At 32.0% G+C, this 12997-nt stretch overlaps 1 long non-coding RNA gene across 1 annotated transcript; it reads left to right on the forward strand.

The window, feature by feature from the left end:
- The first annotated feature begins 2200 nt into the window (after positions 1-2200).
- LOC143253984 (uncharacterized) lies at positions 2201-9893 on the forward strand. Its single transcript, XR_013029925.1, has 2 exons — positions 2201-2333; positions 9603-9893. It is a non-coding gene; the product is annotated as an uncharacterized LOC143253984 (long non-coding RNA).
- Positions 9894-12997: the final 3104 nt, after the last annotated feature.

A 12997-nucleotide genomic window follows, 5' to 3' on the forward strand; every position in this document is an offset into this window, starting at 1 on the left:
TTTATTAAAGAATCTGATTTTTTTGTGTCCAAAAACTTGTCATCTATATTAAAAGTCTACCAAATTTTGTGAACGTACAATACTACATCAAAAGTTAGAGTATAAATACTTAACATGTGCAAATGTGTATATGAACTAATCTATATTATACTGAGCCCATTGCAAAAGAATGGCTCTGAGTTAGGTTTTTTGCAAGTACAAACTTTTAACTCATATCTCTGTCATCTATTGACAGATTTGAGATCTAATTAAAGTTTCAAACTCAGGAGATCAAACTCTTTCAATTCATATGTTTGACTATGCCCAAGATCTCATAGATTAATTTATTCTAGCTCTGCCTAAAAGAATTTCAAGTACCATGTCTATTAAAGAATCTACTCTTGTTTTTACATGAGATTTATTATGGGTGCATAAATTTATTGAGATTAGTAACTGCCTAGTTAAAGTCTGGATAAACTTACAGGTCTTATAATTAATGTTTGAAAAGTATCAGATTGCAAGTTGATGGTATAGATTTGCTAGTAAAACTTAGAAGACTTTGTTTAATTGGTTGCAATGGCAATTAGCATATTGGCCAGCCAGCTAGACTACCATCATTTAGCGTCTGAGTGCAGTTTTGATGGTAGAATGGTTAGAAATACTGTGCCCAAGCAGTTGCTCACCAAACATAACAAAACACTGACATATAAATTACGTTTTTTTTTGTTTCATTTATTTGTAAGTTGTCCACGATTAATACACACTTCAAGCCTTTTGGTGAAGCAACAAAGCCAAATTCTAAATTTTAAAAATAACTTGTTGTTGTTGTTTTTGTCAGGTGAGGATGGCTAACAATATAGTGGAGTAGTGGAATTTGTCAATCATGTGCTTATAATTTTAAATTTATCAGTTTTAACCCACATTTTACTTTTGTAGAAACACTGTCACATGTAATTAAAATGAGTTTTGAGATCCAAATATCTTTGAAAATAAAGCCTGACACAGAACACTTATACATATGAGTAGGATATATACATATTTATGAATATAAATAATTAATTATTAATTAATACAAATTTTCAGTTAGTTTTATAGCAGAATGATGTTGCTAATAACAGTCCTGAATTTGCTAGTCTGAGGGATTAACAACTTTCTAGAGCCTTCAGAAGTTAAAGTTCAGACCTGGCTTATGGTACTCCTTAATTTACTTTAACCCATTTTTTACATGAGATATATTTTTGGAATTCCATGAAAATTAAAGGGATGTTTTCTCTAGACTCTGTTTAATCTTTTCCATCCATAGTATTAGTATTTTTTGACAAGAATTTTGTGGTAATTGCTAAATAAACATTCTTAAGTACCCAACATTTGTTAAAAGAACTTGTAAGACACATGCATGGAAGAGTACAGATGTGTTAAACAGTGATATAATTGAAAATACAAATTAATAAACTTATTTCAAAATAATTTTACAATGTTTTAATTTTTAAGGATTCTGCTTAAATATCTGGTGAAAATAAGTGTCATATTTAGTGATTAATAGTTTACTGTTCACCTGTTAAGATCATGAGGGAACCCCCTCCAACACCTTACAGTTTTATATAAGCAAGTGTAGTGGGGAAGATGTTGTTGTAGTAAAGTTAAAAGCCTGTTATTATTAGTGAGTTAATTCCTCAATAGATTAGTGTCAAGTTACAGACTTACAATCATAAAATCCAGGGTTTGCATTACTGTGGTGTGCAGCTTTATGCTAGAAAAGTAAAAGAAATCAGTTTAATTCAAAAAGAGGCTGGCCCTGGCCCAGTGTTTCATGTGCCAGACCAGTAAATCCAAGGTTCCATGGTTTGCTTGCAAATGCCATAAAATTGTGCTCCACAATTTGTGGCTGTGGATGTCTAACTTATAAGAACCATAATAAAAAAATATGACTGTTCAGATAGAGTAGCCCAAGAGGTAGTAGTGTGTTTTGTTGAATAACTAGCAGTCTTCCCCTTAGTCTTTAAATTTGCGATTAAGGATGACTAGCACAGATAGTACAAAAATCTGAATAAAAAACATATGTAGGAAAATTAGAAATATTGAATATTCTAAATAACATTATTTAACTTGATCCTTCTTTATAATTGTCTTTTATTGTTTGAAAAGTTACAAACTATTTTTTAACTATTGCGAGCTACCAGTGTTCTGTCATGGTTACAGATGTTCACTACAAAAATAAATTCTTTCTTAGGAGCTTGAGTTATATAAAGAAGACTTACTTCTGAAACCTGCCATCCTAGCTATAACAAAAATGGACACAAAGGATGCAGAAAATAAGTTTCAGAAGTTAAAAGATGAAATCGACTATTATAAAGGTAAATTTCTAAAATTAGAAAATAGAGTTCAATGTACTTTTCAAAATTAGGAACATAGTAAAATGATATGTTTTATTGCCATTATTTGCAATTCATATATCTAACTTGTTTATTTTTTTAAATAACATGAACTTAATATTACATGTTTTTGGTTAGTTTAACTGATTTTTTGCAGTAGAGTTAGTGTTATCCTGAAGACTAGAATCTTATTAAAAGCTACAGCATATGTTTAGAGAATTCATAACTTGGCAATAGCAATTGACTTTGAGGTTTGTATACAAAGGAAACATATGTTGTCCTTAAAGTATTCTTGTAAAACATTGACCAAAGTAAAAGTGATCTTATTTAATTTTATTTTGTAATATCTTAAGTTTAAGTAATTCAAAACAGTTATCATGTGTGGACAGTTTTAATCTTTACCTGCTTGATGAGTACTTGGTAATGATCTGATAAATACCTTATTATTCAAGCACTTTTAAAAGGTGGATATGTCTACTTCAAGAGCAAACTGTTTGTCCCTGAAAAAGAAAGATCCACTTCTTGAAATTGCTCATATTACAGAGTATTTATCATTCTGAGTAACGATCTGACCTATATTAAAGAAAATTTAAAGACATACTGTAATATTATGAGAGAGAACCAGTTTTAATTGTTCATTATCATCTGTAAATTCCATTAAGCATAAGAGAAACATTACAGACCTTGAAGGCAGGATAATAGAAACATTTGATTTTATTAATCTTTTTCCTGAAATTCTTATTGATAAAACTAACAAGTGTCTTTTTATCAACAATTTCAAGATCTTTTAGTAATTCTGTGCCAGTAAGTACAGAATTGTCTGTGACAATGCTACTGTTTCACACTAAAATCTGTGCAGGCCATCTATTTTTTTACTTGATAATAAATAGATTTGTGCTGTTTGGTCAACATGACTTCCAACTGATACAAGAAATTCCAGTGAGAGTTCACTTCAGTCTGTAAGCTGCAGATTTATATTTGTTTGGATTAGAAGTTTCATACACTACAAACCATACTAAAAAACATTGGTAAATCTTTATGCAAGAAGCACATTTGTAGATATATTGATGGGATTCTTATTCTTAATAAGAAAATTTTTAAATAAACTGCAGCAATTTGTTCACTATGGCTCACTCTAGAAGTCCCTTAGTAGTACAATGGTATGTCTGAAGATTTACAACATTAGAATGGTTTTCATACTCATGGGAAGCAGAGCATACAGTTACGACAGAAAGTGTTCATACCCCTGCATCATGAGTAGTTTTTTCCTCATAACTTAAAAAGTATCACGATTAGGATAATGAACATATAGTATACTATAAATATTATACTAACACACATCTACATAAAGTTTTATGTAAATTGAACGACAAATAAACTGTTTATAAACAAATAACCAAACATAGGAGGGGCAGAAAGTGTTCGTGCATCTACTTTAATGGTCAGTTGTGTAGCCTTTCAGGTGAATTATTCTCCTCATAGCCCTCCATGATTACTTGACAGTACTTGACTGGTATGTTCTTCCATTCTTCTTTACAGAGGCCTCCAACTCTTTCAAGTTTTTTGGATGACGCTGATGAACCCTGGTCTTCAACTCATGCCAAACGTTTTCAATTGGGTTGAGATCAGGTGACTGCAATGGCCACTCCAAAATGCATATATGGTTCCTCTGCAACCAGGATTGCACATATTTCGATGTGTGCTTAGGGTCGTTCATTGTTATGTTGGAAGATCCAACGACGCCCAAGCCGCAAGTTCCTAGCATCATTCTTGATATAAGTGCCTAATATATCAACGTACTCTTCTTTTTTCATGATTCCATTGATGCGGTGAAGGCTGCCTACACCAGAAGAGCTGAAGGAACCCCATAGCATGATCGAGCCACCTCCGTGTTTAACTATGGGGACTGTGTTCTTTGGAAGATTTCGTTTCCCCTTCTTATGGAAAATATTGCGAACATCATTGTGGCTGAAAAGCTCAATTTTAGTCCTGGTTGACCAAAGAATACTCTTCCAATAGGTAAAGGGGTTATCTACATGCTTTCTTGCATACCTCAATCATACTTCTAAATGAACAGGCTTTAAATATGGAGTTCTACAAAGACGGCATGCTTTGAATCCAGAAGAGCGTAACACGTTCGTAACTGTAGAGGTGCTTACTTCAACCCCAGTTTCTGTATATTATTACATGTTAAACGAGGGTTCCTACTAACTTCTCTGAGAACCTTCCTTTTGGTTCTCTCTGGAATTTTGGCGGGGCATCTGGAACGAGGGAGGTTAGCAGTTGATCCTGTAAGCTTAAACTTGCCAATTATGCTTTGAACAGTAGATTTCGGCACATTAAGTTGTGTAGCAATACCAGAAAGAGACACATGAGACTTGTATTTTACAATAATTTGGTTTTTTAAATCACTGGACAGTTGTTTCTTGTTCGCCATGATGACCAAGCAGATAATGACGGAGACGACACTAAATTGCCGGAAGTACATGTTTCGCTGGTTAAATTCCAATAATTATGAACCCAGTGTCTAATTCTGGAATGTTATAATGTAGTTTATTCACCAAACTAAACAAAATTTTTATGGGAATATCAGTTTTTTCACATGTTCTGAAATGTACGAACACTTTTTTGCTCTTCCTATTTTTGTTTATAAACAGTTTATTTGTCGTTTAATTTACATAAAAATTTATGTAGATGTGTGTTAGTATAATGTATTATACGTCTATTAGCCTAATAATGCTATTTTTAAGTTATGAGCAAAAAACTACTCGGGACACAGGGGTAAAAACACTTTCTGTCGTAATTGTAGATATCCCTTTGTATAGGTTTATGCTTAAATACAAAGGAAGAAACAAGCAGTTGCTCCAAAGAAAAGCTCTTTCCTAAAAACAAAGCAAAATATTTTGCAAATAAGTATAATTAATTTAACATTCAATTTGAAATTTTTTAATAAAATATATAACTATTGTTAGCTTGAGATACATGTATTTAGGATTAATTTAAATCTCCTTAACTGGATGAACTTAATCAGATGTTATTGGGATTATGGACAAAAGTATCATCAGCAGAGAGGGTATCCAGATGCTGAAAGAATAAAGTATAATCTTTATAAAATTCAACTTAAGAAAATTTTATTAAATTAGCTAGGCAGATTGCCAGATTAATTTTTTTAGTTTTGTCCTTGTTGTGAATTACCTAATCCTAGTAATGAGAAAATAAATATTATAGCATTTTAAAATTGATTAATCATTTCATTTTTTCTACTATTTGCTTACATTACGAGTTTTCTTGAAATGTAAAGTTAACCTACTGCTTAGCCTATAGTCCATAGAAAATGTACTTCTGAGCTATAGGTCTAGACAGAACTAAACCTGATGCCACATGAAATAGAACATTTAACTTTTAATTTCATGTAACTTATGAAAATGATATGTTCTATAAGAGCCCTGTTGAAACTGTAATGATTCTTTGATTAAATAATTTAAAGAAATAGTTTTTGGAGCATAGTAAGTGATTTTATATTTCCTACTAACAAAACACATTAAACTTTTCTAGTACCAAGTTCTAGTTCTTTTGGTATCGAAATACTTTTGTTGTATTGTTTCATTTAAAAAATGAGACACATGCAGTATTAAACCAAAAGAATTTCTTTAGAATGTCTACTAACTGCCTGTTTAGTGAGAAGGTGCTTTTAATTATGTTTTTTACATGTTCTTATTTTCATGAATTAATCCACACTACTATAATGCCTGCTTTTTCAGTTAACTTATGAGAGAGCTTCTGTTTTAAACAAAGAATAACTTTGTAATTAGCTCTTGTATATCCTGTTTCTTCAGGTGATACTGTCCTCTATAACACATCTTATTTTATAAGGTCTTTGCTTTATGGTATCATCTATAGAAGTAAAATAATTTGTAATAAAACAAAAAAAAACTTTTATGCATTTCATAAATAGACAGTTTTACATGTTACACAACTTGAATTTATAAGTTGTGTGTCCCTTTTATTTCCTCATTAATTATGTGTGTGTGTTACAGGTCTTAATATTTGTGGGAGCATATGTCTGTTGTATTGAATATCCTCACTCAGCTATGAATCAAATATTTACCAGATATAATGAAGCAACAACAAAAGTTTATTGTGGCCCAGTATAAGGTTTGTGTTGTAAACTGTAAATATCTGATTAAACTTGCATATAAATGGCTTAATTTTCATCAAAATATCAATTGTAAACATAAATTATGTTTTTCTTTCACTAACGAAAAATAATATGATCCCTGAAAAGTAGTCCGTGTTAAATAGTGTAGTAAGAGTAACAGTAAAATCTTGGTTTTGTGTATTTGTACATACATATTTCTTGAATACAGCACAATCTGGTCTTAAGTGCTGGTTTCATCTTGGCAGCAGACTGAAAGGGCTATATGTATTGGGATTACCTTTGAGAAAGTGGAAATCTGTGTTTTAGTGTGTTTTTTGGAAAAGAAAAATTTAAATAATGATTCAAAGTTTTATTGCTGATGTGATTTTCTTCAAATTGTGTTATGGTTTTTGGTTTGTTTCTCTTTTGAGCCTTTAAGTGAAATTTTGTCCTGTGATGTATTCAAGCCACTGAGTTAACATACTGTTGCACTTAAATAAACAAAGAACAAATGCGTTACAGTGAACTGTATTTTGTAAAGCTGTTTTGAACTCTGAAGAATGAAAATGTGTTAATAGAACTTTGTTCTCTTTTTATCTCCTTGAATTGTATATCTGTTTATTACAGTTTAATGCTCTTTTCTTACATAAATACTTTTAATGATGTCAAGTTATGTGTTAGAATTACCTCATTTTGATTTCTTTTTTTTTGCTAAGAGACAATTTTATGTATGTGTTACTGTTTATATGAATTTCAAGTAGATTCATTTACTTTTCATATATCATTGAGATTTACGTAAGTACAATGTTATCCGATCTTTATGAAATGGAAAAGTAAGAAAAGGTTAAGCGAATACTCATAAGCCACTAATGTTTTATTAAGCCATGTGATTACATCTGTTTTTTGAGCCAACAATTTTTGTTTAAAATACAGGTAAAATGTGATGAAATAACATTTCTGTGCTCATTATATTGACTGCTGAATTACAGTAATTAGTGTTCATGTTTTGTTGGTGCCTTTGTAGGCAGTTTCACAGTCAAACTTTATTTAATATGTTAAATGATTAACACTTCTTCCCCTATGCAGTTAAAGGCTCTTCATTTAAACTGTTTACACTTGATTGTTTGGTAAACAAAAATTGTACTAGGTGAGCATAGACAGTTAGTTATTTTAACAAATAGCTTAAGAAGAGAATAAAAACATTTAAACCAATTAGGTGTTGCTACAATCTTAAACCTTTTGTAAAATTTTTGAAGTTTGTAACTTTGCATAAAACTATGTTTCACATTATATTCAGTTGTACGGTGACATGATTTACATCTCTACCATAGAGTACAAGCACAGCATATATATATCTTTTAATAAAAGCCTTGTAACTTCTATAAATTAAACTTTTATTTTGAGTTTAAATACACAATACTCTTTTCAGTTTAGCCCCTAGATGGCTCAGCAGTCAATCTCCCAGCTTACAGAGCTAAACTCTGGTTTTTGTACCTGCAATGGGCAGAGCACAGATAGCCCATTATGTATCAGGTCATCCCTTAAGTAATGTCTGATTTTGGGTTCAGAAAGAGAGAAAGGATTTCAAATACTTTTAATGTTATTTAATCAATAACGTATGTCCCATTATTATTGATTACTTCCTGCCAACAATTCACAAGCTTCTAAATGCTATTGATATAAAATTCTTGGGGTTTGGAGGAAAAGAATGTGGAGAGGGTAGTTTTGATATCTTCATGTGTTCCAAGCTGTTTTTCATCAAGATAGTTCTGCAAACTTTGGAATAGATGATAATCAGATGGGGCAAGGTCTGGAAAATAAGGAGGACATGGAAGTTTTTCCCAGTCTAGCTCTTCAATCTTTGCAGATGTAATCCTTGCTGTATGGGGCCATGCATTATTCTGGTGCAACACAACACCTTTATGATTGATCAAAGCAGGCCTCTTTTCTTTCAATGCAACATTAAAGTGCTCTAATTGTTTTCAGTATAAGTCTGATGTAATTGTTGCATTGAGTGGCAGCAGCTCAAAGTGAATCACACCAACAATATCCCACCCAATGCTTAACAAGACTTTCCTAGGGTGGAGATCCACTTGGGCTGTGCCTTAGCCAGTTACCTGCACTGATCCATTGTCTGCAGTGCTTAATATTTTTAAAATATATACATTTTTCCTCTTCAACCACTAACCTGTCCAAAAAAAGGTGAGTTACGTTCACAAGAGTATAGAGAAGTGCAAATGTCCACTCTTGCTCTAAGGTTGGTTTCTGTCAAATCATAGGGGACCCATTTTCCAAGTTTTGAGACTTTTTCAGGCTGTTGCAGATGATGGTGAACTGTTTATGTTGAATTAAGCTTCTGTGCTAGTTCTTCAACTGTTGCTGTGCAATCTTCATCAAGTTCAGTCAGTAGCAAAGCATCATTAAATTCAACAGGACGACCATAATAGGCCATATCACTTAAGCCGTACTCACCTGATCTGAACTTCTGAAATGACCTTTAACATTTTCTTTTATTGAGAGACTCTACACCATAAACATCTTGAATGTTTCATGTAGTTTCTGCTGTACTATTGACTTTTTTAAACTCGTAAAGCATTATATGCCAAATGTGCTCTTCAGACACAGCCATCTTCATAAGGGTTTATTTGATTAATGATCTGAAAAAGTGTGGTTGGGTTAGTTTCTTTCATTTGTCTGAACATTTTTATACACATCCTACTACATATTTCAGTCATTGAACCCTTCTACAAAGACAGAAATGATGATGCACTTTATGTATTAAATGTTTGGACATTACTTAAGGGATGACAAAATAAACAAAAAATTCCTTAAACATTGCTACCATCAGATACACTAGTGACATCAAACTCAGTAAGTACCTCAAACAGATCTATACTGTTCCACCTAATAAAATCAAATAACTTAATTATAAAACTTCTGTAAGAAAGACTTTTAGAGTAGATAATCTACTGAAGTCATACACTGCATTAATTGTGTAAGCCTACTTTATCCATTACTCTTACAGCTGATGGTTTGGTAACTCTTTGAAAAATACAAAAAATTTGATTAAAACTTATTTTTTTGTTGGAAAATATAACTTTTGTTTATTTCAGAACATCCAGAGGAATTACCATGTGAGCTAAAGTCCAGACATTTTGTGGAATTTCATGATGTAATTCCTATTTGTGCTATGAAAGCAGTTAATGTTGTGCATCTTCGGGAGCGTATCAGAGAAGTTATTGATTTTCATGTAGAGATAGAAACTTCCCAGAAAGCCAGTCAGTGCACTGATATAGCTATCCCTAAAAGTGTAAAAGAAGGTATTCATTTTTTTTGATTCTATATTTATTATGTAAATACACTTGCATCAAGCTTGAGATAATAAAGAAATATCAATTCACTCATCTTCAGTTGATTCTCTGGTTTGAAAAACTGCTAAAAATACATATTGACACTGTTTAACTAGCTTATGACTTTCATGGAATTTTCCCTCTTTTGTATAATTAATTTCTGTGAATGAAAATCCATACCTTATTGGAAAGGATGTTTTTCTTACATGGTTTTCATGCTTGGTTGATAAAGCTGATTTTTCAAAGTTTTCATTATGTTGAGAAATTGTATCTATTAATGGAAATCTTCCAATTCAGCTTGTCATCAGAAATGGTACTTGCATTAACGTTAATACAAGTACCACATTGAGATACTGTGGTCTGTTATCTTCTTTTAGTTTTCTAATAGATTTAAGCTGATCTTCGTGATAATGTTTTTTAAATACTGCCATGTAATCACCATTCATTTTTTTATTTACACATTAACAAAATATTAATTAGCTGTGTAACATCTGTGTAATTACAGAAAGGAATATAACACTTTAATGTATCATTACGTAGATGTGACTGTGGAGAACTGTTTTGTACATGGGTTATATACAATCAGCTACATATGAGAAGGATAGCTGTATGTGGTGTACAGTCAGTCAGATAGAAATTAGAAGAGTATGTTGCATGTGTACATAGACAAATACATGGAAGTAGAATAGGGTAGTATTGCATATGTGATCAGAATAAGAAAATAATATATTTGGTGTGTGTGTATATACCACTACAATTAGATTTAATTGACTAGAATAATTTGGTGTATAGCTACTATCTATAGAGTTAGATGTAAAAAAATAAATACCTTGGTATATAGCTACTAGCTGTACAGTTAGATGTAAGTACAATAGTTTGGTATATAGTTACTAGCTGTACAGTTAAATGTAAGTAAGTACAATACCTTGGTATATAGCTACTAGCTATCCAGTTAGATGCAAGTAAGTACAATACCTTGGTATACAGCTACTAGCTGTACAGTTAGATGTAAGTAAGTACAATAGTTTGGTATATAGCTACTAGCTGTACAGTTAGATGTAAGTAAGTACAATAGTTTGGTATATAGCTACTAACTGTAAAGTTAGATGTAAGTAAGTACAATAGTTTGGTATATAGCTACTAACTGTACAGTTACGTGTAAGTAACTAGAATACCTTGGTAAATAGCTACTAGCTGTCCAGTTAGATGTAAGTAAGTACAATAGTTTGGTATATAGCTACTAGCTGTCCAGTTAGATGTAAGTAAGTACAATAGTTTGGTATATAGCTACGAGCTGTCCAGTTAGATGTAAGTAAGTACAATAGTTTGGTATATAGCTACTAGCTGTCCAGTTAGATGTAAGTAAGTACAATACCTTGGTATACAGCTACTAGCTGTACAGTTACATGTAAGTAAATAGAATACCTTGGTATATAGCTACTAGCTGTCCAGTTAAATGCAAGTAAATAGAATTCCTTGGTATATAGTTACTAGCTGTGAAGTTAAATGTAAGTAAATACAATACCTTGGTATATAGCTACTAACTGTACAGTTAGATGTAAGTAAGTACAATACCTTGGTATATAGCTACTAGCTGTCCAGTTAGATGTAAGTAAGTACAATACCTTGGTATACAGCTACTAACTGTACAGTTACGTGTAAGTAAATAGAATACCTTGGTAAATAGCTACTAGCTGTCCAGTTAAATGCAAGTAAATACAATACCTTGGTATATAGCTACTGACTGTATAGTTATGTGTAAGTAAGTACAATAGTTTGGTATATAGCTACTAGCTGTCCAGTTAGATGTAAGTAAGTACAATAGTTTGGTATATAGCTACTAGCTGTACAGTTAGATGTGAGTAAGTACAATAGTTTGGTATATAGCTACTAGCTGTCCAGTTAGATGTAAGTAAGTACAATAACTTGGTATACAGCTACTAGCTGTACAGTTACATGTAAGTAAATAGAATACCTTGGTATATAGCTACTAGCTGTCCAGTTAAATGCAAGTAAATAGAATACCTTGGTATATAGTTACTAGCTGTGAAGTTAAATGTAAGTAAATACAATACCTTGGTATATAGCTACTAACTGTACAGTTAGATGTATGTAAGTACAATACCTTGGTATATAGCTACTAGCTGTCCAGTTAGATGTAAGTAAGTACAATACCTTGGTATACAGCTACTAACTGTACAGTTACGTGTAAGTAAATAGAATACCTTGGTAAATAGCTACTAGCTGTCCAGTTAAATGCAAGTAAATACAATACCTTGGTATATAGCTACTAACTGTACAGTTATGTGTAAGTAAATACAATACCTTGGTATATAGCTACTAGCTGTACAGTTAGATGTAAGTAAGTACAATACCTTGGTATACAGCTACTAACTGTACAGTTACGTGTAAGTAAATAGAATACCTTGGTAAATAGCTACTAGCTGTCCAGTTAAATGCAAGTAAATACAATACCTTGGTATATAGCTACTGACTGTATAGTTATGTGTAAGTAAGTACAATAGTTTGGTATATAGCTACTAGCTGTCCAGTTAGATGTAAGTAAGTACAATAGTTTGGTATATAGCTACTAGCTGTCCAGTTAGATGTAAGTAAGTAAGCACCTGGTATACAGCCACTAGCTGTACAGTTAGATGTGGTACAATACCTTGGTATACAGCCACTAACTGTACAGTTACGCAAGTAAATAGAATACCTTGGTAAATAGCTACTAGATGTCCAGTTAAATGCAAGTAAATACAATACCTTGGTATATAGCTACTAGCTGTACAGTTAGATGTAAGTAAGTACAATAGTTTGGTATATAGCTACTAGCTGTCCAGTTAGATGTAAGTAAGTACAATAGTTTGGTATATAGCTACTAGCTGTCCAGTTAGATGTAAGTAAGTACAATAGTTTGGTATATAGCTACTAGCTGTCCAGTTAGATGTAAGTAAGTACAATACCTTGGTATACAGCTACTAGCTGTACAGTTAGATGTAAGTACAATACCTTGGTATACAGCTACAAACTGTCCAGTTAAATGCAAGTAAATACAATACCTTGGTATATAGCTACTGACTGTATAGTTATGTGTAAGTAAATACAACACCTTGGTATATAGCTACTAGCTGTACAGTTAGATGCAAGTAAGTACA

Source organism: Tachypleus tridentatus, chromosome 6 (assembly GCF_004210375.1).
Source record: "Tachypleus tridentatus isolate NWPU-2018 chromosome 6, ASM421037v1, whole genome shotgun sequence".
Taxonomy (NCBI): domain Eukaryota; kingdom Metazoa; phylum Arthropoda; class Merostomata; order Xiphosura; family Limulidae; genus Tachypleus; species Tachypleus tridentatus.